The following is a 24,830-nucleotide window of genomic DNA, read 5'->3' as shown; positions in this document are numbered from 1 at the left end:
ACCCCAAGCCCCCTCCCCTCTGGGCAGCCACGTGTTTGCTCTCTGTATCTATGAATCTGTTCCTGTTTCATTTTGTTTTATTTTTCATTTATTCTGTTTTTTAGATTCCACATGTAAGTGAAATCATATGGTAGTTGTTTTTCTCTGACTTATTTCACTTAGAATACCCTCTAGGTCCCTCCATGTTGTTCCAAATGGCAAGAATTCTTTCTTTTTTATGGAGCATGATACCTCCAGCTTTAAGATATCTATCTATCTATCTATCTATCTATCTATCTATCTATCTATCTATCTATCTATCTCTCTCACATCTTCTTTATCCATTCATCTATCAATAGACAGGTTGCTTCCATATCTTGGCTTATTGTAAATAATGCTGCAGTGAACGTATGAATATAGGGTGCATATATCTATTCAAGTTAGTACCTTTGTTTTCTTCAGATAAACACCCCGACGTGGAATTGCTGGACCATATGGTAATTCTATTTTTAAATTTTTTGAGGAACTTCCAAATGTTTTCCACAGTGGCCATACCAGTTTACATTCCCAACAACAGTGCCTGAGGGTTCCATTTTCTCCACATCCTCACTAACACTTAATTGTTGTCCTTTTGATAACTGCCACTCTGACAGGTGTGAGGTGATATCTCATTGTGGTTTTGATGTGCATTTCCCTGATAATTAGTGATGTTGAGCTTCTTTTCATTTGTCTGTTAGCCATCTCTATGTCTTCTTTGGAAAAATGTCTATTCAGTCTTCTGCACATTTTTAAATCAAATTGTCTTTTTAATATTCAGTTGTATAAGTTCTTTATACATTTTGGATATTAACCCCTTATTGGATGTATAATTTACCAACATGTCCCATTCAGTAGGTTGTCTTTTCATTTTGTTGATGATTTCCATTACTGTGCGAAAGCTTTTTAGTTTGAGGTATTTAGTCCAATTTGTTTATTTTTGCTGTTGTTGCCCTTGCCTGAGGAGACAGATCCAAAAATATATCACTAAGAAGGATGCTAAAGAGTTTACTGCCTATGTTTTCTTCTAAAAGTTTTATGGTTTCAGGTCTTACATTCAACTCTTTAATCCATTTTAAAATTTATTTTTGTATATGGTATAAGATAGTGGTCCAGTTTCATTCTTTTGCACATGGCTGTCCAGTTTTCCCAACACCACTTATTGAAAAGATGTTTTTTTCTCCATTGTATATTCTTGCCTTTGGTGTAATAGATTAATTGACCATATATGTGTGGGTTTATTTCTGGGGTCTCTATTCTGTTCCATTGATCTGTCTCTGTTTTCAGGCCAGTACTATACTCTTTTGGTTACTATAGCTTTGCAGTGTAGTTTGAAATCAGGGAGTGTGATACCTCCAGCTTTGTTCTTTTTTCTCAAGACTGTTTTAGCTGTTCAAGATCTTTCGTTGTGCTGTACAAATTTTAGGATTATTAGTTCTATTTCTGCAAAAAATGCCACTGGTATTTTGACAGGGATTAAATTGAACTTTTAGACTGCTTTACATAGTATAGACTAACAGTATTAATTCTTTCAATTCATGAGCATAATATATATTTCCCTTTATTTATATCATCTTCAATTCCTTTCACCAATGTCTCATAGTTTTCAGAGTGCAAATCTTTCACCCTCTTGACTAAATTTATTCCTAGATATTTTATTATTTTTGATGTAATTGTAAATGGAATTTTTTCCCCTCAATTTCTCTTTCTGATAACTCATTATTAGTGTAGAGAAACAAAACTGATTTCTGTATATTAATTTTGTATCTTGCAACTTTGCTCAATTCATTTACTAGTTCTAAAGTTTTTGGTACAGTATGTATGTATATATATATATATATATATATATATATATATATATATATATATATAAAATCATGTTATCTACAAATATTGACAGTTTTATTTTTCCTTTCCAATTTGAATTCCTTTTATTTCTTTTCCTTGCCTAATTGCTGTGGCTAGGACTTCCAATATTATGTTAAATAAAAGTGATCATAGTGGGCATCCTTCTCTTGTTCCTGATCTTAGAGGAAAAGATTTCAGCTTTTCATTGTTGAGTATGTTAGCCATGGATTTGTTAATTATGGCTTTTATTATGTTGAGGTACGTTTCCTCTATACCAAATTCATTGTGAGTTTTTATCATAAACAAATGTTGAATTTTGTCAAATGTTTCTTCGGCATCTACTGAGATGATCAAATGATTTTTATCCTTTGTTTTGTTAATGTGAGGGTATCATGCTGATTGATTTGCAGGTGCTGAACCATCCTCGCATCTGTGAGATAAACCCCACTTGATCATGCTGTATGATCCTTTTACATTGTATTGTTGAATTCAGTTTGCTAATACTTCATTGAGGGATTCCTTCCTATTTTTAGCTCTTCAGGATAATTTCTAGTTATATAATTTTTCTCTAACTCAAGACTAATGCCTGAATCCTCTAAAACCCTAAGTTTGAGGTGATGGTGAAAGGAGATAGGCTGTGATAGAATGGAATTGGAAGGGTTCCCAAACAACTGCAAACCTACCTTATCCTACTGCAAATTCTTTTAGCTTTGTGGGGAAAGATGAAAGATAGAGGACACTACAGCAGTGTTTACTCCCTCAGAAATGAAGGTTAAATTCCTTGAAAGAAGAAAACATAGTCTCTGTCACATCCTTCCCCACCAAATTCCCAAGGTGTTTAGGAAGTTGTTGTCAAGCAAAGAACATTATTCCAAAAATGTTAACTCTGGGTATAGAATTGACAACCATACCAGATTATTGCCTCTTATTTTCCCTCATCAATTCTTGGCACTAAAATTATATCTAAACAACTTAGGAGGAAGGAAGAAGGAAGGCAGGGGACACCAAAACCTGAAGCATTAGGAGGCAAAGGGCAGCATGAGGAAATCACTGGATGTAGGAGAGGAAAAATGTTTTCCTCTACCCTTCTAAGTTCTAGGCTGGGGGCACCGTAACGAAAAACAAATTAACAAGAGAAAAGCATACAAATTTAGTTAATATAAGGTTTACACAGCATGGGAGCCTTCATAAGGAAGTGAAGACTTGACCTAGTGGTTAAACCTGAGTATTTTTATGCTAGGTTTGAGGAAGTGTGGAAAGCCATGAAAAAAAAAAAAGAACAAAGCCATGAAAAAAAAAGATAGAACAAAGTGTGTGTGCAAAGCATAGTAAACTAGAGGTGACTTAGCAAGGCCTGTTCCTTCAGATTCTTCTGCGTCCTTTGTCTTCAGAGATCAGGATACTCCTTTCCCCCAAGTTTGCGGAGGTCACCTCTTCCATGAGGGTTATATGATCTGCTTCAGAGGAAGGTCAGAAAGTTCTTCCTGCATAGCCTGTTTCTCAAATTCCTTCAGCTTACAATAGTCAACGTGCTAAGACACCATATTTTATGCTAGGGTGTTCTCAACCATATCATGGATGTTTCTCACAGCTGATCCCTCTGTACTGACCTAAAATTGGTGGTAAAGTCTAAGCACTTCCTAGAGGAAGAAATAGGAAAAATGATGCAAGGATATTCTTTCATGCAGAATATAGTTCTAATTTATACAATTTTCCAAAGAGCTTAAATCTCAAATATCTCACTCTACTTTTGGCATCAAAAAGAAGCATGCCAAGGCCTGAGAGAAACAAACTGTTATAATTTGTATGTTAGCTGGCTTTCAGTAAGCTTGGCTCCTGAGCCTTTTAAATGTCAAGGATTTTAGCATTAAAACACTTAAGCTTTCGACACTTTAGAAACTCTCAATGCTAATGTTTTTGTTTTGTGTATTAACTAACAATTCTCTGGCTGAAGTCTTTCATCTTCAAAACACTTAAATTCCTGATACATAAAACCTTGCAGGGGGTTTGAAGAGTTTAGACCGACCATAATAATACACTGAAAATGATTTTTACTCTTGACTTTGGTATTGATTTGCTGTGACTGTGCAAAGATCATTTATCTTCCTGCAGTTTCAGTTTTTTCAATTATTAAACATTTAAAATAATATGGGTACTATTTTGAAATCATTGGAGAAAACGGACAAGTCTAGGTTATTTGTAGATGTACTTATATCTAATCCAATTATGTAAATGCTATTTTAAAATATCTAATTCTATACTATATGATTTATAAGTTCCATACAGTGAAAACAGAATTTAATTTGATAGTTTGTCAAAGCCTAGTATCTCTGGTTTCCTTTCAATTAGGGTAAAAGAGCTGTACTAACTTCGAAATAATAAAATCTCAAGAGTTGTCTTTTCTTCTGCTGCACAGAACCGTGCCTCTTGACTCTGTAAAAAGTTTTTATTACTCAATGCTCCACTCTCATACCCCTGACCTTGGATCTACAAACACCACAATTTTATATGAAAAGACATTTTATATATGAAGAAATGAAGACTTTCAAAAACATTAAAATCCTAGTAACCAAAGAACGTAAACTAAAATTAGATAATTTTTTTTTCACCTAGCTACTTGGCAAACACTAAAATTAAAATTGGCGAATATTAAAGAATCATAGTTTTCAGTATTGCCTAAGATGTAAGGAAAGAGATTTTCATATAACGTTAGTGAAAGTATGTATTGGTAAGACCTTTTTCAGGGGCAATTTGGTAATATTTACCATAAGTTTCTAATTTTACTTTGATTAGCATGATAGTACACAAAGATATAAAAATAAAATATCAAGTGTCAGTGGGAACGTGAAGTCATTGCAACACTTTTACACTGCCTGTGGGAATGTAAGCTGGCAGGACCTGTTTGGAAAACAATTTGACGTTAGTTATCTGATGAGGCTGAAGATGTGCATATCTTATGACCCAGCAGTTTCACTCCTGGGCATGTAGTCAAGAGAAACTCTTGCACATGTGTTCATATCTACACTGTTTGTAAGACCAAGAAAATAGAAACAATCCCAATTGTCAATCAACAGTGCAATAGATAAATAAACAGCAGTGAAAATGGATGACCTCAGGAAGAGTTGCGAGGAAACAGCAAGTTGCAGCATAATGTTTACAGTATGATTCTTTTTATGTAAAGTTCCAAAAAATGCAAAGCTAATTCACTCATTGTTTAGAGAAACAAATATTTGTGGTAAAACTAAAAACAAGGCAACGATAGACATAAATTCAGGACAGAGGTTACCTCTGAGGGAGAGGAAGGAGGTCAAGGTTGGAGAGAGGCAAGAGGCATACCTGAGACTTTAAAGGTAACAAAAATATTGATGGCAAAACTTGGTGGTAATTAAGGGTGTTTGGTGACAAATGTGCTTCTTTATCTTCATAAGTAATTTGTGTATACAGTCAATAGTTAATAAAACCAATTTAAAGAACTTAAATATCCATAAACCAATTATTAGTCAACATGAATACAATGATTTTGTTGATATAAAACTGTATCTACTGGGTATATAAACTGCATAAAAGATGTCTGCGAGGACACACTCTAATGTATTAATCACTGCTATCACCTAGGGATTGAATTTGGGCTAATTTTGCTCTCATTGTTTTCTTTTACTATGTTGTTCATTTTGTTTTATAAAGGACATGTGTTCTTTTTTATAAAGACACTAAAGCTATTTTTTAAAAAGCTACAACTATTAGGATGTTCATTATAGTATTATATATATCACATACTGAGTAGTAAAAAATTAACTTTATCCAAAGAGAGGTCTGGCCTTTGCTCTCAGCTTCTGAGAGGTAATCTCTAAGCCCTTGGAATGTCCTGCCTGGTAAGAGTGCCTTTGTTTACCTGGGAACTTTGGGCCACACCAGATTGTCTATGCTATCAAGGAACTGATGGTGGGGGTCTTGAGCCACATGGTATCAGCTCAACTCCTGCAGGAGCTGGAGACTAAGGTCAGCCATGCAGGCAGCCAACCACACCTCTGTGACCAAGCCCCAGGAAAAACTCTGGACACTAAGCTCAGGTGAGCTTCCCTGGCTGGCAGTGCTCCACGTGTACTGCCGTGTGCATTGTTTCTGAGAGGACTTCGGGCTGCCCACAGCTCCGCTGGGAGAAGATGCCTGGAAGCTTCCTGCTTGGAACTCCTGGATTCTGTCTCATGTGCCTCTTTCCATGGTTGACTTTAATCTGTATCCTTCTACTGTAATAAACCATAACCATGAGTACATCTTTCAATGAGTTCTGTCAGTCCTTCCAGCAAATTACTGAACATGAGAGGGGTTTTGCATTTGGTATCAGAAGTGAGGGTGGTCTTGAGGAGTCCCAAATTTTATATATAATAAACTATAAGCAAAACAAACAAACCCTTGAAAGCCACCTGAATGTCTACCAACAGAAAATTAGTTAAATATATTTTGGTATACCCATAGCTTGGAATACTATTGTCACTAAAATCCTATAAAAGAGGGTTAAAGTGATATATTAAGAAACAAGTATTAAGATAATAAGATTCCTTTTTTAGTAAAATTGTGTAATTCTGTGAGGATGAGTCAGACACAGATTCTGCCTTAAATAGAGTCCAATAACAGAGATTTTTTTTAAAAAAAGCACACATATTCATCCAAAATCCTCTCCTGAGATCCCCATGTCAGTGAATGGCGCCCCCTTCTTTAGCGAACTTCTCTCCCTTTACACCAACTCTGTGTTTCCATCTACATTACCAAGTTCTTAATGGTCCCGTCCCCCTGGCCTTAGCCAGTTAGTGTGGAATGGGCACCTGATGTAAGCTGGGCCTATCATGGGGCCCTGCCCCACGAGCCACACTTGACTCGTTGAGGAATCATTCAGCAAGAGTTCTGTCATAGAATTTATTTTTTAAGAAAGAGTTGCAAAAAACTGAAGATAGGGGGAAAAAAAACAGTTGTCCCTACAGTTTGAAATTTAGGAGCTGCCAGTGGTAGTAAAGTTATGGAAACAAATTGACAGTGAGAGAAAATACAGCCAATCCTCAAAAAGACACATAGTGAAGGGAAGTATAGAGTCATGGTCATGTTTGAGACCTGATCCAGTTTTCCTGAGACCCAACTGCTTCCTGTCCCCTTTTGCCCTTTGGTTATACAACCTTTCAATTACCTGATCTACCCCAATTTCTTTTCAATAAGTTCTCCTGTTGCTTAGGCTTTTGAGATAGAGCTTGCATTTAAGAATATTAATTAACCAGCACACTGGCCAAGTCAGAAATGTGGTTTATCTTTTTTTATTTTTAATTTTTTTGGGGGGGGGTAATTAGGTTTATTTATCTACTTTTAATGGAGGTACTGGGGATTGAACCCAGACCTTGTGCATGCTAGGTACACACTCTACCACTGAGCTATACCCTCCCTACAACATGGTTTATCTTTGACTTTCTCTTATTTCCCACATACGAGCAATCACTAAGTTTTGTTTATACTCCCACGTACTACCTCTCCAACACAGTCACTTCATCCACTTCTCTCCATCTTTACTGCCATTGGCTTAGTTCAGGTCACTATACTTCCTGCCCTCCTTCTCCCACTTTTTATTGCAACAGCTTCCCATCTCCTTATTCATTAATTCATTTATTCAATAAATATGTATTGAGTGCCCAGTAAATACCAAGTACTTTTATAGGTACTGAAGAGATAAGTAATAAATATAAACACACACCAAATCCCTGCCTTCACAAGGACTCCATCCTCCTCATGGAGAAGATATAGTTAACTGATGAAAAAATACACAGTGTAATATCTAATGGTGATAAGTGCTATGAAGGATCTACTGTTCAATGTTGCAATCATGGTCCCCAATCATGCCTCCCGGGATCCACACCCTTGGGTGTTTTCCTCCCACAATGACTCTGGCTCAACTATATGACATGTTTTAGCCAACATGACATTACCAAATGTGGTCAAACAGGATATTGAAAAGTACTTGTGGAATGGACTTGCTTTCTCTTGCTTCTGAAAATTCTTCAGCCACCATGTGAACAAGACCCAACTGTCCCAGCCATTTAAACTGTACCAACTAAGATCCTACACATGTGAATGTGGCCATCTAGACCACCTGGCCACAGCCAAACCAGCCTAGCCAGAAGAACTGCCCAACCAACTCACAGAATGTCAAAAATTAATAAATGTCAGTGTTCTAAGACACTAGGTTTGGGTATGGTTTGCTACACAGCAAAAGCTAACAGAGCCTTATAATGGAGCAGTGATGAGCAGCTGCTACTTAAATGGGGTAGTCAGAGAAGGCCTTTTTGAAGAGATGACATTTGAACAGAATTAATGAAGAGAAGGACCGAACCATTTAGCTCTCTGAGGGAACAACATTTCAGGTAGAGAGAACAGTACTCCAGGCAGAGGAAAAAGCATGTGAATAGCTTTGAAGCGGGAGCAATGCTTGGCATGTTAGAAATAGTAGATCTGTCAGAGTAGTTGGGTTTAGTGTTCGAAGGAAAAGAGTAATAAGAAATCAGGTAAAAGAGGTGGCTGGGGGTCAGTCATATCTTGCTATTGAAAACAATGTTGAAATTAATAAATTTTTATAGATGTTCTGCCTAAGTGACAATATAGCTCTAAGGTAAATTCATATAATTAAATGGCTATGTCAAAAGGTTTGTGCTTTGGTATTTTGACAAGTGTTGCTAGATTGCCTTCCATTAAGGTTGTAACCATGCCACTGGCAATATGTTACTTGCCATTATCAAACAGGGTATTATCAAACTCATTGGTCTTTGCCAATCTGATAGGTGAAAAATGGTTTTCATTTGCATGTTTCTTATGAATGAAGCCGAGCAATTAATTATTCATGTATTTCCCAGCCATTAGTATTTTTTTTTCTATGAATTGCCCATTTTTCTACTGGATTGTCAATCTTTTTGTAGTCCTTCACATACTAGGAAAATTAGGCTTGGTCTGTGACTCAGTCCCATTTTGAAACAATCTGGCTGCTGTGAAGAGCAGACTGAGGGGGCAGGCATGGCAGCCAGCACACCTGTTAGGAGGCGACTCTGATGCTCCAGGTAAAAGCTGATGGTGGCTGGGGCCAGAAATGCAGAGGCAGCGGCGGTGAGAAGTGGTCAGACTCAGCAGACTACTGTGACCATGTCTAACGTTTGTATTGAGCACTGTGATAATGACCCTATGAGCATTTTCTCGCTCTACTTTCCCAATAATTCTACAAGGGAAGTGCTCTTTTCTTCCATTTACAGAAGCAGGTTAAGTGGGTTTGACTCCAAAGCCCAAGTTCTCACCTGGGATGGGAGACCCTCTGTGGCCTCCTGCAGCCTGTGGTCCTACGGTCCATCCTCTCTACAGCCAAAGTGATCTTTCCAAAACGCAAATCTGTTCTCATCGCTCTTCTGCTTAAACACCCTAAAGTGGGTCCCCAAGCCTTAGGTATCCGAAGTCTACAGAGGTGTCAGATCTGCCCCCGTTAACTGCTGCAGCCGCCCCCTCCCACCCTGCTCCTTCACTCCCTGACCTGGAAGTGCTCAGAGTTCGGAGCCCAGGACACTCCACCCCACCTTCACGCCTAGGCTGGGGCCTCCATCAACGCCATCCTTCCCAACCCTAGACTAGTGTCCATAACTCCGCCACACCCCTCCCGACTGGACTACAAACAAAACAGAGACAGAAGCAATATTTGTTTTTTTTTCTTATATATTTCTATACAATGATTTCAAAAGCTAAAAAGATTTAGGTTTAGGTAAAAAGATTTACACTGCTTACACATCAGAGTATAAACTGGTATAGTTGTCCCTCACTATCGACGAGGGAATGGTTCTAGGACACCACCCCCCACATCCTCCACCTCACAGCTACCAAAATCTGAGGATGCTCAGGTCCCTCATATAAAAGGACACAGTAGCTGCATATAATCTATGCACAGACTCCTGTGTACTTTACATCATCTCTAGATTACTTCTAATACCTAAATACAATGTAAATGCTATGTACATAGTTGCCAGTGTGTGGTAAATCCAACTTTTGCTTTTGAGAGCTTTCTGAATTTTTATTCTAAATATTTTCTATTCATGATTGGTTGAACCCTGAGATAATACAGAGGGCTAACTGTACAGCAAAAAGTCTCTGTTCCCTCCCCTCACCATTCCCCATTCACTTAGTGTTCTTCCTTTACAAGTAGTTATTATAGTTTCTGTTTATCCTCCTGAAAATGTTTAAATGCATAATTCAAGACTATGTGTGTGTGTGTATGCATGTATTTATTTCTCCCGCAAACATTCCACACAAATGGTAGCATATTACACATATTTTTTTCTGCAATTTTTTAAACTTAGAATATACTGGGGGATCTTTCCACATCAATAAATAAGGAGCCTCTTCTGTGTGTGCATGCACGTGTGGGGAGAGCATGAGCCACATTTTGTTCATTGTTACATTCCTTACTGTCGCAGCACAAGGTCTGGCACATGATAGGGACTGCGCTGTTTAACCGAAATAAACTGAATTGGGTAACAACACAGGAAGTTAATAATAGTAAGTGCAAGCATATCAAAATGACTCATAAGCACATAAACACATGCTCATCACCATTATTCAGCAGGGACATGCAGATTGAAAGCACAGTGAGATTTTACTACCCACCCCCCCAGAATGGCTAAAATAAGTAAAATGAAACATCTGGCAACAGCAAGTGTTGGAGAAGACATGACGTAAATGGAGCGCTCATACTACTGTTGAGAACATAAATTGATATAGCCACTTTGGAAAACTTGATAATAACCACTAAAGCTGAACATATACACATAAGTTATGACCCAGCAACTCTATTCCTTAGTATGTGTCCAACAGAAATGCTACATGTAGTCACCAAAAGAGACATGCAAGGAAGTGTGCAATAATGGATTAACCTTGCCCAAAGAAAGGCTAGGTCTTTGAGTAGCTTCTAGGCAGTAACCACAAAGCCCTACGGAATGTCTTCTCTAATAAGAGTTTCTTTGTTTACCTGGGGGCTTTGGGACATACCAGATCATCTATGCTAACAATGCAGTTTATGGTCAGGGCCTCAGGGCCTCAGGGCCTCCCCCCCCCCCGCCCCCATATCAGCTTGATCTCTGGAGGAGCCGGAGACTAAGGACACTCAGGTGGGCAGTTACCACATCTACATGACCTATCCCCAATAAAACCCCTGGACACCAAGGTTGGCTGAGCTTCCCTGCTTGGCAGTAATCCACACACCCTGCCACACATCACTGCTGGGAGAAGGAAGTGCTGTCTGTCCCTGGGAGAGGACAACAGAAGCTCACACCGTGAGCTCTCCTGGACTCTGCCCTGTGAACCTTTTCCCATCGGTGATTTCAGGCTGTATTCTTTCACTGCAATAAGCCATTACTGAGTATAACAGTTTTCTTTCCAAGTTCTATGAGTCCTTCCAGTGAATTATAGAACCTGATGGTAACTTGGATACCTCCCAAACGGCAACAAGAATGTTCACAGAAGCATCATTCATAAAAGACAAAAACTGGAAACCACCCAGGTGACCAACAACAGTAGACTAGTTAAATAAATTGTGGTATGTTTATATAATGAAGTGCTCCACAGCAAGAAAATAAACAAACTGTAACTACACGCAACAATAAGCCTGAACCTCTCAAACATAACATCCAGCGAAGGAAGCCACACAAAGGAGTACATAGTGTGTGATTTTACTTACAGAAGGTCCAAAAACTAATCTGTGGTGATAGAAGTCAGAATAAGGTTGCCTTTGGAATGCAGCAGAGAGAGAGAAAGCAAGTTCTCTAGTGTCTCTTCTTATAAGGGCACTAATCCCATTCATGAAGGCTCCATTCTCACGACCTAATCACCTCCCCAAGGCCCCACCTCCTAATACCATCACATTGGAGGTTAGAATTTCAACATATGAATGGAGGGGGGCAGCATTCGGCCCACAACCCAGGGAGAGGGCACAGGGGTGTTCCTGGGGTACTGGTAATGCGCTGGTATCTGATCTGGATGGCGGTCACAAGGGTACATTCACTTTGTCAAAGTGAATCAAGCCTGACACAGGATTTGTGCACTTTTCTGTATGCATATGACATGACACCTCAACAAAAAAAGTTTACTCCCCTACACACCTATTACAATGCCAGTGAAAGAAAAAAAGAAAGGTAGAAAGGGAGACAGAGAAGTAGAAAGGAGGGAAGGGAGGAAGGACACCGACTATACTGAGTGCTGGCAAGGATGCAAAGTAACTGGAATTCTCTGCTGGAATTCTCACTTTGGAAAAGAGTCTGACAGTTTCTCACAAAATTAAACATACACTTACCATGTGACCCAGCAATCTCAGTCCAAAGAATCACCTAAGAGAAAGGAAAACTTATATTCACACAAAAACTTGTATATAAACAAGCAGCTTTACTTACTGTCTTAAAAAACGAAGAGCCCTGTCCTTCAACAGGTGAATGGATAAATGAACTATGACACATCCACATAACTGGATACTGTTACTCTGCTCAGCACTGAAAAGGAGTAACTGTTAATCCATACACTGACCTGGATGAATCCCACACAAGTGAAAGAAGTCAGACTCAAAAGGCAACACATGGTATGATTCAAAATATATAACGTTCTAGGAAAGGCAAAACTTCAGGGACAGAAAACAGACCAGGTTGCCTAGGTTTTGTGGGAGGGGTTGACTCCAAAGGGGCACAAGGGAATGATTTGGGGTTAGACAGGCTATACAACTTCATTATAACGCTGGTGGTTACACAACTAAATGTGTTTTTCAAAAGTCAGCACTGTTCACAAAAAATTAGGCTGTTTTACTGTACGTAAAGTGTATCTCAATACATCTGACTAAAAGATATATAAAAATGTTCAATGCTTACTTTAAAATGGTAATAATAGATGCCACAGGAAACATAAGGACAAAGCACAGAATATGAAGAATCTATTTCCAAGTGAGAATCAGGAAGTGCTTATGGAAATGTTCATATTTAAGCTGTTCCTGGAATGTAAACAGTATCTGGGCAGTTACCGCCTTGAAGGACTAAGTTCCAAACTTGAATTTATAGGAGAAAGTATCAGAGAGGATCTCATCTCTGCACTTTTGCCATGAGTACAGAGACACAGTCCCACAGCGACACAAACTGGAACCTAAGAATCCCTCGGCCCAATCAGTCATCACATGACAGTCCCACTGCCTCGTCTTAATAAATAGTTCAGGGCCTTAGAAAAGAAGAGTCTTCGGGTCTTCCGCGGACTTCCTCCACAATGCCTGCCCTTCAGAGTAAAGAGGAATGACCCACTAATAACAGAAGCTAACAATATACGTAACACTTACTGTGTGCTAGGTCTTGTTTATAATGTATATAAATATATACATAACATTATGTATAATATTTAACATATATAAAGTATGTGTACAAAATAATATATAATATATAAAATTTCGTATATATGTATGTTATATATGATATGTGTATATATAATATATTTATATAACATATAAATATATATTTAACATGTATTATATAGATACATATTTTATTAATATAGTTAATACATACAAGTATATATAATAATAAACACATAATATATACATTTTAATGTATGTATATCCATGTACAACGTCTGTAAATCAAGCCTCACAACAACACTGTGAGGCAGGTAACTTTATGACCAACCTCATTCACAGACAGGGACCTGGAGAACGGTGGGGTTAGTAAGTGGTGGAGCCGGAGCTGGGACCTGAGCAGCCTGGCTCCAGCACCCCCGTCCTGACCCCCCTGTTCCAGCCCCTCCACATGTAAGTGTGTGCTGGGGTGAGCTCTGTAGGGAAGCCCTAGCGCTGTGTCTGGTGTGGAAGGAGGCGCTCACTTCCTGGCTGCCCTCCCACAGCCGTAAGTTTAGAGGGCAAAGCAGGAGGTGATGCTCATTTCTCCACGGAAATACAGCTGCCCCCAGTGACCAGAGAGTCTCTGGCAAGTGACAGGGAAGCTGGCATCACCAAGCTGGAAGCAGTACATCAGAAAGGCTCAGGAGTGACAGCCCTCCTTCATCCCCTGGTTTCCCCCTCAGTCCCTCAAGGACTTGGAGCAAGTGACTTCTTAACCTCTCCATGTTTGGGCTTCTTTGTCTGTAACGTAAGAAAAATAAGACTACCTGCCAAGTTAAGTAACACAAGTAAAACTTAGAACGGAGCCTGGCACAGTCAGGGCTTCAAAAATGCTATTATAATAAATCTGCTGCTTGTGGCAAACACTCCCCCTCTGGTCCTGATGTTGTGAAGGCCATCCTTCCCACCCCCTCCCCACTTCAGTGAGCTATCCTTGACATATAACACTGCATAAGTGTAATGTGTACAACTTACACATTTGATACAATTAATATGATACAACTGTTGGTTTCATATAATTATATATCTTGCACAATGATTATTACCACCATAGCTTGAGCTAACACCTTCATCCCATCACATAATTATCGTTTCTTTTTGTGGTGAGAACACTTAAGATCTACTTTCTTAGCAACTTTCAAGTACGTAATACAGTATTATTAGCTAGAATCACCATGCTTCGTGTTAGATCAGCAGAACTCATTAATCTTCTAACTGGAAGCTTGTACCCTTTTCCCCGGCACCCCCAGCCCCAGGTAACCACCACTCTACCCTCTGTGGCTCTGACTTGGGGTTTTACAAGATTCCACATACAAGGGAGTGAAGACCTCCCTTGCCCTGCCGTCTCTTGCTTCCTCTGATGAAGGTCTTTTTCTGCCCTGCTGTTCTGTGTCCCTAGGAACAGGGGACTAGGCTCAACTGTAGGCTGGGATAAGGGAGAGGAAAATGAATTCTTTTGTGGTAACATTTCACTCGATGCTGTTTTTCAGGAGGGGAAGCCTGCTCCCTGCAGCTTTATGTCGGGGCTGTGATTCGGTCCTTTTTAAGACTGCAAATAGGCCTGACCCATCGGCATATCTCAAAGTCAACTTTCCTGTGCACCACTGCTCCGAGCTGGAGTTATTGAAATTCAGCTTTCTCCCTGACCTGGAGGAGAACAAACATCCCAGTGTTGCTTTAAGTGTTCAAACTGAGACCTCGATGCTACTGATGAGAACGGGTAAGCAGGAGGGGACAGGAGAGGAGGGCAGGCTCCCTGGGCCCCTGGCACATTGTGTAATGTACCAGAAGAACGAATCTGGAAGAAACCTTTGAACCTGAAAGAACATCCCCAAAGTAAGTCTAGATTTTTAAAACCTCTATTAATGTCTCCTCCTCCTCCTCATTTACAATTTCACTTCTCTGTGAGGCAGATAAAATCCCTTAGCCATCCCTGCTCCTCCTCTTTCCTTCCATGTCATCAAAATTGAATTATAGGTCCACGGAGTCTGAAAAGGCCATATATTTGCTTCCTCAGCCTGTCTGGCAGCCCAGCATGGGCACGCGACCTAATTCCAGGCAACGGAATCTAAGAAAGATTTCTTTCCTAAGAAATAAAAGGCACATGGAGAGAAAGGGCCTCCCTTCTTGTTTGCTGGACATATGTCTGCTTGTGTGTGATGTCCTGTCTTCATCCTTTCTCTTAAATGCAGGGCCTGTCCCCTGGGGTCAGGTTTGGCCCTGTGCCCATTCTTAGAAATCTCAAACACACGTGACTTCACCTCTTACTTCTCTCACTTATATCAGTAATTCAACAAATATTTATCAAACATTTGCCTTGTGCCATGTTCTAGAAGCTAGAACCATACAGACAAGATCTCTACTCCAGAGAAACTTGTCTAGTGGACTCCTCCTAACACAATCTCTTCAATTGTCTCCACCAGACATTTCTGTTTGGTGGTCCCATCATCCCTGACACAGCACTCCTAAAGTCAAATTCACTCTCTTTTTTCCAAAACTGATTTTCCTAGCATACCCCATTTCTATTAAGTCATTAAGTCCACGCCTACTGATTGCCAGAAGCTGCAGCTACACAGATAGGTAACAGTCTCTGATGCACATACACAATAACCACAATCCAGTGTCAGATGTGCCACAGTAGAGGTATGTCCAAGACAGGTGGGAGGAGGGAGTGTCTGAATTCTTCTGAGGGAGCCACCCTCACACCCATCAGTAGCTGGATGGAGTTGGCCCCACCCCCAGATCCAGAACCTAGCCAATCAGATCACCACATATCCATTGCCATGGAGATATGCCCAGAGGTGGGCTTATGATTAAACCTGGGCCAGTGAGAAATCAGCTGGTGGAAGTCTCAGGAAAGAAGCGTTCTTTCCTACACCAGTTGGAAGCCCAAGCTCTTACCTTGTCAGAGCTGCACTACTGCACTAGCATTTTCACTGGCTCCACTGACTCCTAATTCTTCATACTGACCAAAGCTTCCAAGCTGTTCTTCTCTGAACTGCTTTCATGTTATTCAAAACTCCTGAGCAGCCACCATTAAATTCCTTGCACCTAATGCTTCACATTCATACTCCACAATCTGCATCAAATTTACCTTTCCTTTCACCTTCCTGTCATCAAGGCTTCACTTATCTTCCCTCCTCCTGGGCTGCCCACCCCTTTCCTTTCTATTATTCAAATCCTCTTATCTCTCAAAGTCCCAGCTTAAATACTGTCTTCTCTGACTCCCATTTAATATCAATATGAATTGATGGCAATTTTTTGGAAAACATGATTTATTGTCTAGGTTTATTACCTCTCACTTTACATATTAGTTTTCTTTTCTCTCCCAAATTACCTCAGAGGGAAGCTGAAGACAAAGACTGTGTCAAATTATTGGTATACTCTAGCATTTATGACAAGGCTTTGCATAGTCAACACTCAAAAATTTTCACAATGATTAATAGACATTTCCCAGTTTGGCACCAGGTAGCAGGAAATGGAGCTGAATGCAGAGCTGCAATTTACATGAGAAGAGCTGTGGTGACCAGGCACGAGGGGAAAAACTTAATGGATGCTGCGAATAGTCTGGTCAAGAAAACAAAGCTGGGAGCCTGATAAATGGAAAGTTCTTGTATAAAGTCAAACTTGACAAGGCAGAGATAGACCCCAAACACAGGATGGGGACCACAGGACCAGCTCTGAAAACAGTGGACAAGCTGTGATCCAAAGGGCGATGGGAAGCCCAAGGAAAAGCTAAGAGACTTAGTTGAAGGAATCAAGGCAGGGACTTTAGCAGCAGGTCTCAGATGACTCAGAGGGTAGACGATGCAGCTACTTGGAAGGAGCACTCATTGGATTTAGGGCACTTTCTCACTCTCTCTGACTCCCTCCCTTTAGAAGAGTGAAGGAAGGCTCTCAGAACTGGCTTCCCAATTTCTGTGGAATAGTGATGAGGAGCCAGCCTTGAGAAGCTCCCAGGAGACCTTCCCATTGTCATTCTCATAGTCGTTTCCAATCTTCCCTTACTTGATGACTCCTCCTGAAATATCCTCTTCAGTTACCCTCTTTTTCAGGGTTATGCTCCTAATGGACTGGCCCTTCCCTCCCAATCTCATTGGCTGGGTCATCTCCATCTCCTGGCCTCTGAGCATCAGTGCCCCAGGCCTTCCTTAGACCTCTTCTTGTCTAGATTTGTGCTTAGATTGCAGGGGACCTCATCCAGATCCAGGGCTTTAAATCCAAGGTTCTTATAAGCTGATGACATCAAATTTTCTATCTCAAGCCCTAACTTCTCTCCTCTCTCTTAAACTCTAGACTTGTGAATCTACTGCCTATCCTCTGTTTCCACTTAGAGTTCTAATAATCATTCCAAAATCTGACATGTTCAGAATTAAACTTTAACACACCCACACAGTGCCAAATCCTACTTCACCTGCATTCTTGGCCATTTCTGTAAATGACAACTTCACTCTATAAATTGTCAGACACAGCTCCTTCCATCATCCTTGCCTGTACTCTTTCTCATACCTGACATCCAATCCATCAGCAAATTTGGTCAGCTCTGCCTGCCTTCAGAATACATCTTGATTCTGAAATGACTCATCATTTCCACCACTGCCGCCCTAGGCCAGGCCACCATCATTTCTCATCCGGACTTGCACTGGCCTTGTGATTGGCCTCTGCATTTCTACCTTTGTTGCCTACTCTCCCATCTCACAAAGCATCCCTAGCGATCTTGCTGAAATGCAAGGAAAGTCATATCACTCCTCAGCTTAAAAGCCTCCAGTGAGATTCTGATCCATGCTACAACACAGATGAAACTTAAGGACATTATGCTAAGTGAAATAAGCTAGACAAGAAAGGATAAATACTGTACGAATTCACTTACATGAAGTACCTGAAATAGTCAAATTCATAGAGACAGAGAGTAGACTGGATTTACCAGGGGCCAGAAGAAGAGAGAAATGGGGAGTTATTTAATGGGTACAAAGTTTCAGTTTAGGATGAAAATATTCTGGAGAGGAATAGTGATAATGGTTGTACAACACTGTGAATATACTTAATGCCACTGAACTGTACACTTAAGATGGTTAAAATGATAAATTTTATCTCCCCACCTCCAAATTTTTTAACCTTCCAATAGCTTCCCATCCCACTGAAGGTCAAATCCAAAGTCCTTACCAAGGCCTATAGGGTCCTACATCTCTGGGCCCCTGCTAACTCTCTAACCTCCTCTGCTACCACTCTCTACCCCATCCCTCTGCTCTGGCTGCACTGACCTCCTTGCGACTCCTCAAATAAGCCATAGACCCTCCCACTCAAACATGCCAAGCCCTGTCCTCCCTCAGGGCACGTCTTGGTGAGGATGTGGAGAAAAGGGAGCTCTCACGCACTGTTGATGGGATTATAAATTGGTGCAGCCACTATGGAAAACAGTATGGCGAGCCCTCAAAAAATTAACAATAGAACTACCGTATGATCCAGCATTTCCACTCCTGGGTATTTATCCAAAGAAAGCAAAAACATTAATTGGAAATGATATATGTACCCTTACGTTCATTGCAGCATTATTTATAGTAGCCAAGATACAGAAGCAACCTAAGTGCCCATCAATAGATGCCTATGGTTGGGCTCAGGCATCTGCTCTATGTGTGGTCATTTTTGTTTATTTTTGTTTTCATTTTTTATTATAAAATAAAATACAAATTTTTAAAATGCAAAACAAATATATATCTTAAAGAATTATTATAAGATAAACACTCTTGTAACCACCACCCAGGTTAACAAATAGAAGTTTATCAGAACTCTTCCTGTATGACCCGTCCCAAATATAGCCCTCCCTTTCCCCACAAATAATCACCATTCTGATTCTTACAGTAATCACTTCCTTGCATTTGTTTATGGCTTAATCATTTATGTACACATCCATAGACCCTATGATTTAGTATTTTTAAAAAATTGACATGTCATTTAAATCCCTTTTAATCTACATTTTCCTTCTCTATACCTTTCTTTTCCTACACTTTATCTGTTTAAGAACCTGGGCTTACTGATCTATAGAATTTCCCACAGTCTGAGTTTTACTGGTTGCATATTCATGGTACAACTCAACACATTCCTTTGTCCTCTGTATTTCCTGCAAATAGGCAGCTGGATGTAGAGGCTTGAATAGAATCAGGTTTAACCTGCATCTACTTTATGGCGAGTCTACAGGTAATATCTGGTTTTCACTGCTTTTTGTTGTTGTTGTTGTTAGCAGCCATTAATGCTCATTGTCTAGATCCATTAATTCATTTAAATTGCAAAATAATAATAATATGTCCATCATTTCATCTTATTTATTAAATAAATTTTTAAAAGAACACAACCTCTCATCTACTAATGGTCACCCAGTGGTAGAGCCTATATAGGAAAGGCAGGATAGTGCTTTATTCTTTTCCTTTATTTATCCAGTTTTCAAAAGAATGAATTAATTCCCCATTATCCTCTAAAGGTGACCGATTAGTTTATTATCCATGAATTTAAATATATTATATATATGTGTATATACATATATATACACATACATACATATATATATACTGAATCACTATGCTATACACCAGAAATTAACACAGCATTACAAACCAAATATACTTTAATTTCTAAAAATAAATAAAGGCTATCAGGAGGCAAGTAAATAAATAAATACATTCCATGTGTTTTGACCCACTGCAATTCTTACCCTTATTGCAGCTTAAATGTTCTTATCTTTGACCCCTGGGAGCCTCTTTACATTGGTTTCTGAGTCACTTTGACATGACTCTAACTGTTTTTGATAGATTCCTTGCTCTCTGGTATAACAAAATGTTCCAAGATAATTCTTGCCACAGGTTTGGAGTCAGTCATTATACAAGTCCTGGTTCTCTTTTAGTGGAAAATGGCACTTCATAACCATAGTCTCTTATGCTATTGGATGACTTGGTCAATATTTCTGGTCTTTTACAGTGAACAGAACTAGGAAATAGATTCTTTAAGATAAAACATTTCATGGGTTCATGGTGATATTTCCAATTCAAATTCAGGACTATGGGGCTACTCTATAACCTCTTTCATTATACTCCTGAATCTCCTTTGTCCACACCAAGAATTCTGGTGTGGTTCTCAAAGACATGAGGAATGCCAGGCTATCCCACAACTGCTCATTTACTTTATCCTACATTATATACAGAAAAATTTTAAAGACAATAATACTCAGAAGAACCACCACCAATTATGTAACTAAAAACAATTTTTAAAAATCTTGCACACGCTATCTCCATTCTCACTAATTTTTCTTTTAGCTGTACTACATTCACATTGTCAAAACATAAAATCATCACATACCATCTTCTCTTTTCTACTCTAATTTGGTCTTCATATAGCTATGTATGTGATGCTTACCATAATTCCTTATATTGAAGTCTCTCTAGTCACTTTGGTTGCCTAAAGCTTGTTCTCTAACAGATTCCTGAGGAAGCACTCAGAGGAAGAATATTCCTTTAGTTCCTGCACATTCATAACAGCTAGTCTGTGTCTTTTATACTTGAAAGTCTCATTTTCCTTCCTTGGATATCATAGTATATGATTCCATTTTCTCCTATCATAAAGTGCTACAATCAAAAATTCTAATAATAATCCTCCTTCCCTAATATGCCACATGTTCATTTGGCCTAGATGCCTTAAGAGGTTTTATGGGTTTTTTTTTTCCTTTTTTCTTTAAAATTCATAAATTTCACTACAATATGTCTTAGTGTTGGTCATTCAGCTCAATCCACATAGTGTGCCTTTTAATATGTAGTTTCAAATTTATTTTATTTCAGAAAATTTTTCTTGAGTTATAGTGTTTAGTGTTTGTTCAGTTTTCTTGTTTTTCTTCTTCAGGAATTTCTTTTCAGCATATATTGGATCTTCTTTGCCCATACTTATTCAATAGTTGTATTGTTTCTCAATCTTTATCTTTTTTTTTAAAATCTTTTAATCGAGTTATAGTCATTTTACAATGTAATGTCAAATTCCAGAGTAGAGCACAATTTTTCAGTTATACATGAAATCTTTACCTTTTTAATTTATTGTTCTTTATTTTAAAAAATTCTCTCATTTTCACCTTCTATTTCTCCTAAGGCATTATCTATGTATTAATCCACTGGATTCCTTGCAGTTTAACCTTCACTTATTTTATATCTATATTTCTCTTGATGTCTGTCACTTCATTTCTGAGTTTTTCTATTTCTCAATAATTTAGTCTTTCATGTTATGTATCATTTTCTTAATGTCTTTTAGCTCATTCTGAAATAGTAGATTATATTTTGCTTCTTCTTTTTTTCTTTTTTTAAGCAAATGTATCTGGCCTGCTTTCATCACCTGTAAGGATTTTATTCTGCTCCTCATTCTCATTTTTCTTAGAATAGCTTTGTATGAGATTTGACCTCAATACTTTCCTGTTGATCATTTTTGTATGAATTTAGTTTTTCCTAAACTTTTATAAAGAGGCTTTGTTCAGGATAACTTTTTTAACTTCACAAAGTTACCCTTTCTGTCGTGTTTCATGTAGTACAAAAAATGTAACAGCTTTGCCTATGTTTTCTTCTAGGAGGTTTATTGTATCTTGTCTTATGTTTAAGTATTTGATTCATTTAGAGTTTATTTTTGTGTATGGTATAAGAGAGTGTTCTAGCTTCATTGATTTACATGCTGCTGTCCAGTTTTCCCAACAACATTTGCTGAAAATATTGTCTTTATTCCATTGTATGTTCTTGCCTCCTTTGTCGAAGATTAATTGACCAAAAGTTTGTGGCTTCATTTCTGGGCTCTCTACTCTGTTCCATTGGTCCATATGTCTCATTATCTCTCATACATCTCAACAGTGTTCTCCTAGGGCAGTCTACCCAAGCAATAGAAATAAAAGCAAGAATAAACAAATGGGACCTAATTAAACTTACAAGCTTTTGCACAGCAAAGGAAACCATCAGCAAAACAAAAAAACAACCTATGGAATGGGAGAAAATTTTTTCAAAAGATGAAACTGACAAAGGCTTGATCTCCAGAATATATAAGCAGCTCATAAGACTTAATAAGAAAAAAACAAACAACCCAATCCAAAAATGGGCTGAAGACCTAAACAAGTAATTCTCCAATGAAGACATTCAAATGGCCAATAGGCACATGAAAAAATGCTTAATATCACTAATTATCAGAGAAATGCAAATTAAAACTACAATGAGGTATCACCTCACACCAGTCAGAATGGCCATCATTCAAAAGTCCACAAATGATAAATGCTGGAGAGGCTGTGGAGAAAAGGGAGCCCTCCTACGCTGCTGGTGGGAATGCAGTTTGGTGCAGCCATTGTGGAAAACAGTATGGAGATTCCTTAAAAAACTAAAAATAGACTTACCATATGACCCAGGAATCCCACTCCTGGGCATATATCCAGAAGGCACCCTACTTCAGAAAGACACCTGCACCCCAATGTTCATAATAGCAGCACTATTTACAATAGCCAAGACATGGAAACAGCCTAAATATCCGTCGACAGATGACTGGATAAAGAAATTGTGGTATATTTATACAATGGAATACTATTCAGCCATAAAAAACAACAACATAATGCCATTTGCAGCATGGATGTCCCTGGAGGATGTCATTCTAAGTGAAGTAAGCCAGAAAGAGAAAGAAAAATACCATATGATATCGCTCATATGTGGAATCTAATAAAAAGAAACAAGATGATGACAAATGAATTTAAATATAAAACAGAAACAGACTCATAGACATAGAATACAAAATTGTGGTTACTAGGCGGGAGGCGGGTGGGAAGGGACAGACTGAGAGTTCGAAATCTGTAGATACTGACAGGTATATATAGAATAGATAAACAAGTTTATACTGTATAGCACAGGGAAATACACACAAGATCTTATGGTAGCTCACAGAGAAAAAAATGTGACAATGAATATATGTATGTTCATGTATGACTGAAAAATTGTGCTCTACACTGGAAATTGACATAACATTGTAAACTGAATATAACTCAATAAAATAAATAAATATATATGTAATAGCTTACTTTGTAAGATTTCCTGGATATGTTCCCCTCACCCACCTTTATCTGGACTTTCTTTCCTTCATCTCTGTAGTGCCTATTCTGCTCAATTTTAATTCCACTCCCAGCAGTATCCTCAGGGAAAGGGGACCCAGGCTGGTGAGTTTTGAGAGTTTACAGGGGCTGGACTGCTCCACACCTTTCAGGTCTTACTGTGGGCCTGTGCACTCACCTGCTAATTGGAGTTGTCACAATAGTTTCAGCTGTTGTTCTAAAATTAGCTTGCTGAGCTTGCCAGTGAATACCTGTTGGATATTTTAGGGGTTTCTTGTTCTCAGGTTTGTCAGATGCCCCACTGCTTTTTCCTGCACAGATGCTAATACTTTACAAGTCTCGTGACTATCAATGATTTATCCTCACCAGCTTGTGTTTCAGAGTCCACAGGGATACCTTCTCACACCTGGTTTTATTGGAAAAATTTGTGGGGTTTTGGTTTTGCTACCTAACTGTCCTGTCTGTTTTTTTGTAGCAATCAGGCAAGTTCCAAACGCTATTCTTCCACTACCATCTCCATCTTCCCAGATCCATGTGTTCACTCTGAGGCCCAGACTGAAGGGACAGGAGTACACAGGGGAAGCTCTTCTTGTGATAAAAGGAAAGATGCAAGGGAACAAGCTTGAAACCAGAGCATGCTTAAACCTCTGCTTGCAGTACACATTTGTTAACGCTCCATTGGCCAAAACAGCCACAAGGCCAAGCACAACATCTAGTCTAAAAGAAAGTAATACTTTGCTTCCAGGAGAAAGAACTACCAACTTCCACAAAGAGCACAATGAGGAATTGAGAACAATAATGTAATGTTCCACATCAACCAACTGCATCCGCCCCGAAGGCTTTCCCTCAATCTCGCTAAAATGCTTTCAAAAAACGGTTTGTTAATTGTACTTCTATCTGTAGATATGAGAGTGTCCATCACACAACTGTGCTCAGACCGAATATTTTTACATTGTTGTTCATTTAATAAGTAAAACCTACGTGTGGTTTAATGTTTAGATTGCACTTCTTTTGTTTTTGTGAGGTTTAATCTTTTTTTCATTAGTTTATTAAGCCATTTCTGTTTCTTCCTTAACAACTTGTCTCCTCACGTCCTGTATCCATTTCTCTATGGTAGATGTTGCTTTTCTTACTGATTTATAAGACCTCATTTCATATTAAAGATTTTAATCTTTATCCTTCATACTTCTTGTACAGATTTGTTCCAATTTGCCATTTTCCTTTTGTATCATTTATCTAATTCTGCATAACAAATCACCTTAAAACGTAGTGTTCAAAGCCACAAAACATTTACGGTTACTTACAAATCTGTTGGTCAGCAGGATGTATCTGGTGACCTGGACCAGGCGTGGCTGATGTCGGCTGGGCTCATTCATGCATCTACTGTCAGCTGGTGGCCTGGCTAGGGAACAGATGGTCCAGGATGGTCTCACTCACGTCTTG

General features: G+C 38.9%; 1 protein-coding gene across 1 annotated transcript in view; it reads right to left on the bottom strand.

Annotated features, from left to right (window-relative positions):
- CEP83 (centrosomal protein 83) overlaps positions 1–24,830 on the bottom strand; it is a 156,900-nt gene extending 132,070 nt beyond the window's left edge. The window contains exon 1 of the mRNA XM_074375270.1: positions 24,692–24,830. The gene's annotated coding sequence lies outside the window, so the exon portion shown is untranslated. The remainder of the gene's footprint in view (positions 1–24,691) is intronic.

The sequence above is a fragment of the Camelus bactrianus genome, chromosome 12 (assembly GCF_048773025.1).
Source record: "Camelus bactrianus isolate YW-2024 breed Bactrian camel chromosome 12, ASM4877302v1, whole genome shotgun sequence".
Taxonomy (NCBI): Eukaryota; Metazoa; Chordata; class Mammalia; order Artiodactyla; family Camelidae; genus Camelus; species Camelus bactrianus.
The sequence above is the reverse complement of the archived record's forward strand: the minus strand, read 5'-3'. Positions and strand labels throughout refer to the sequence as shown.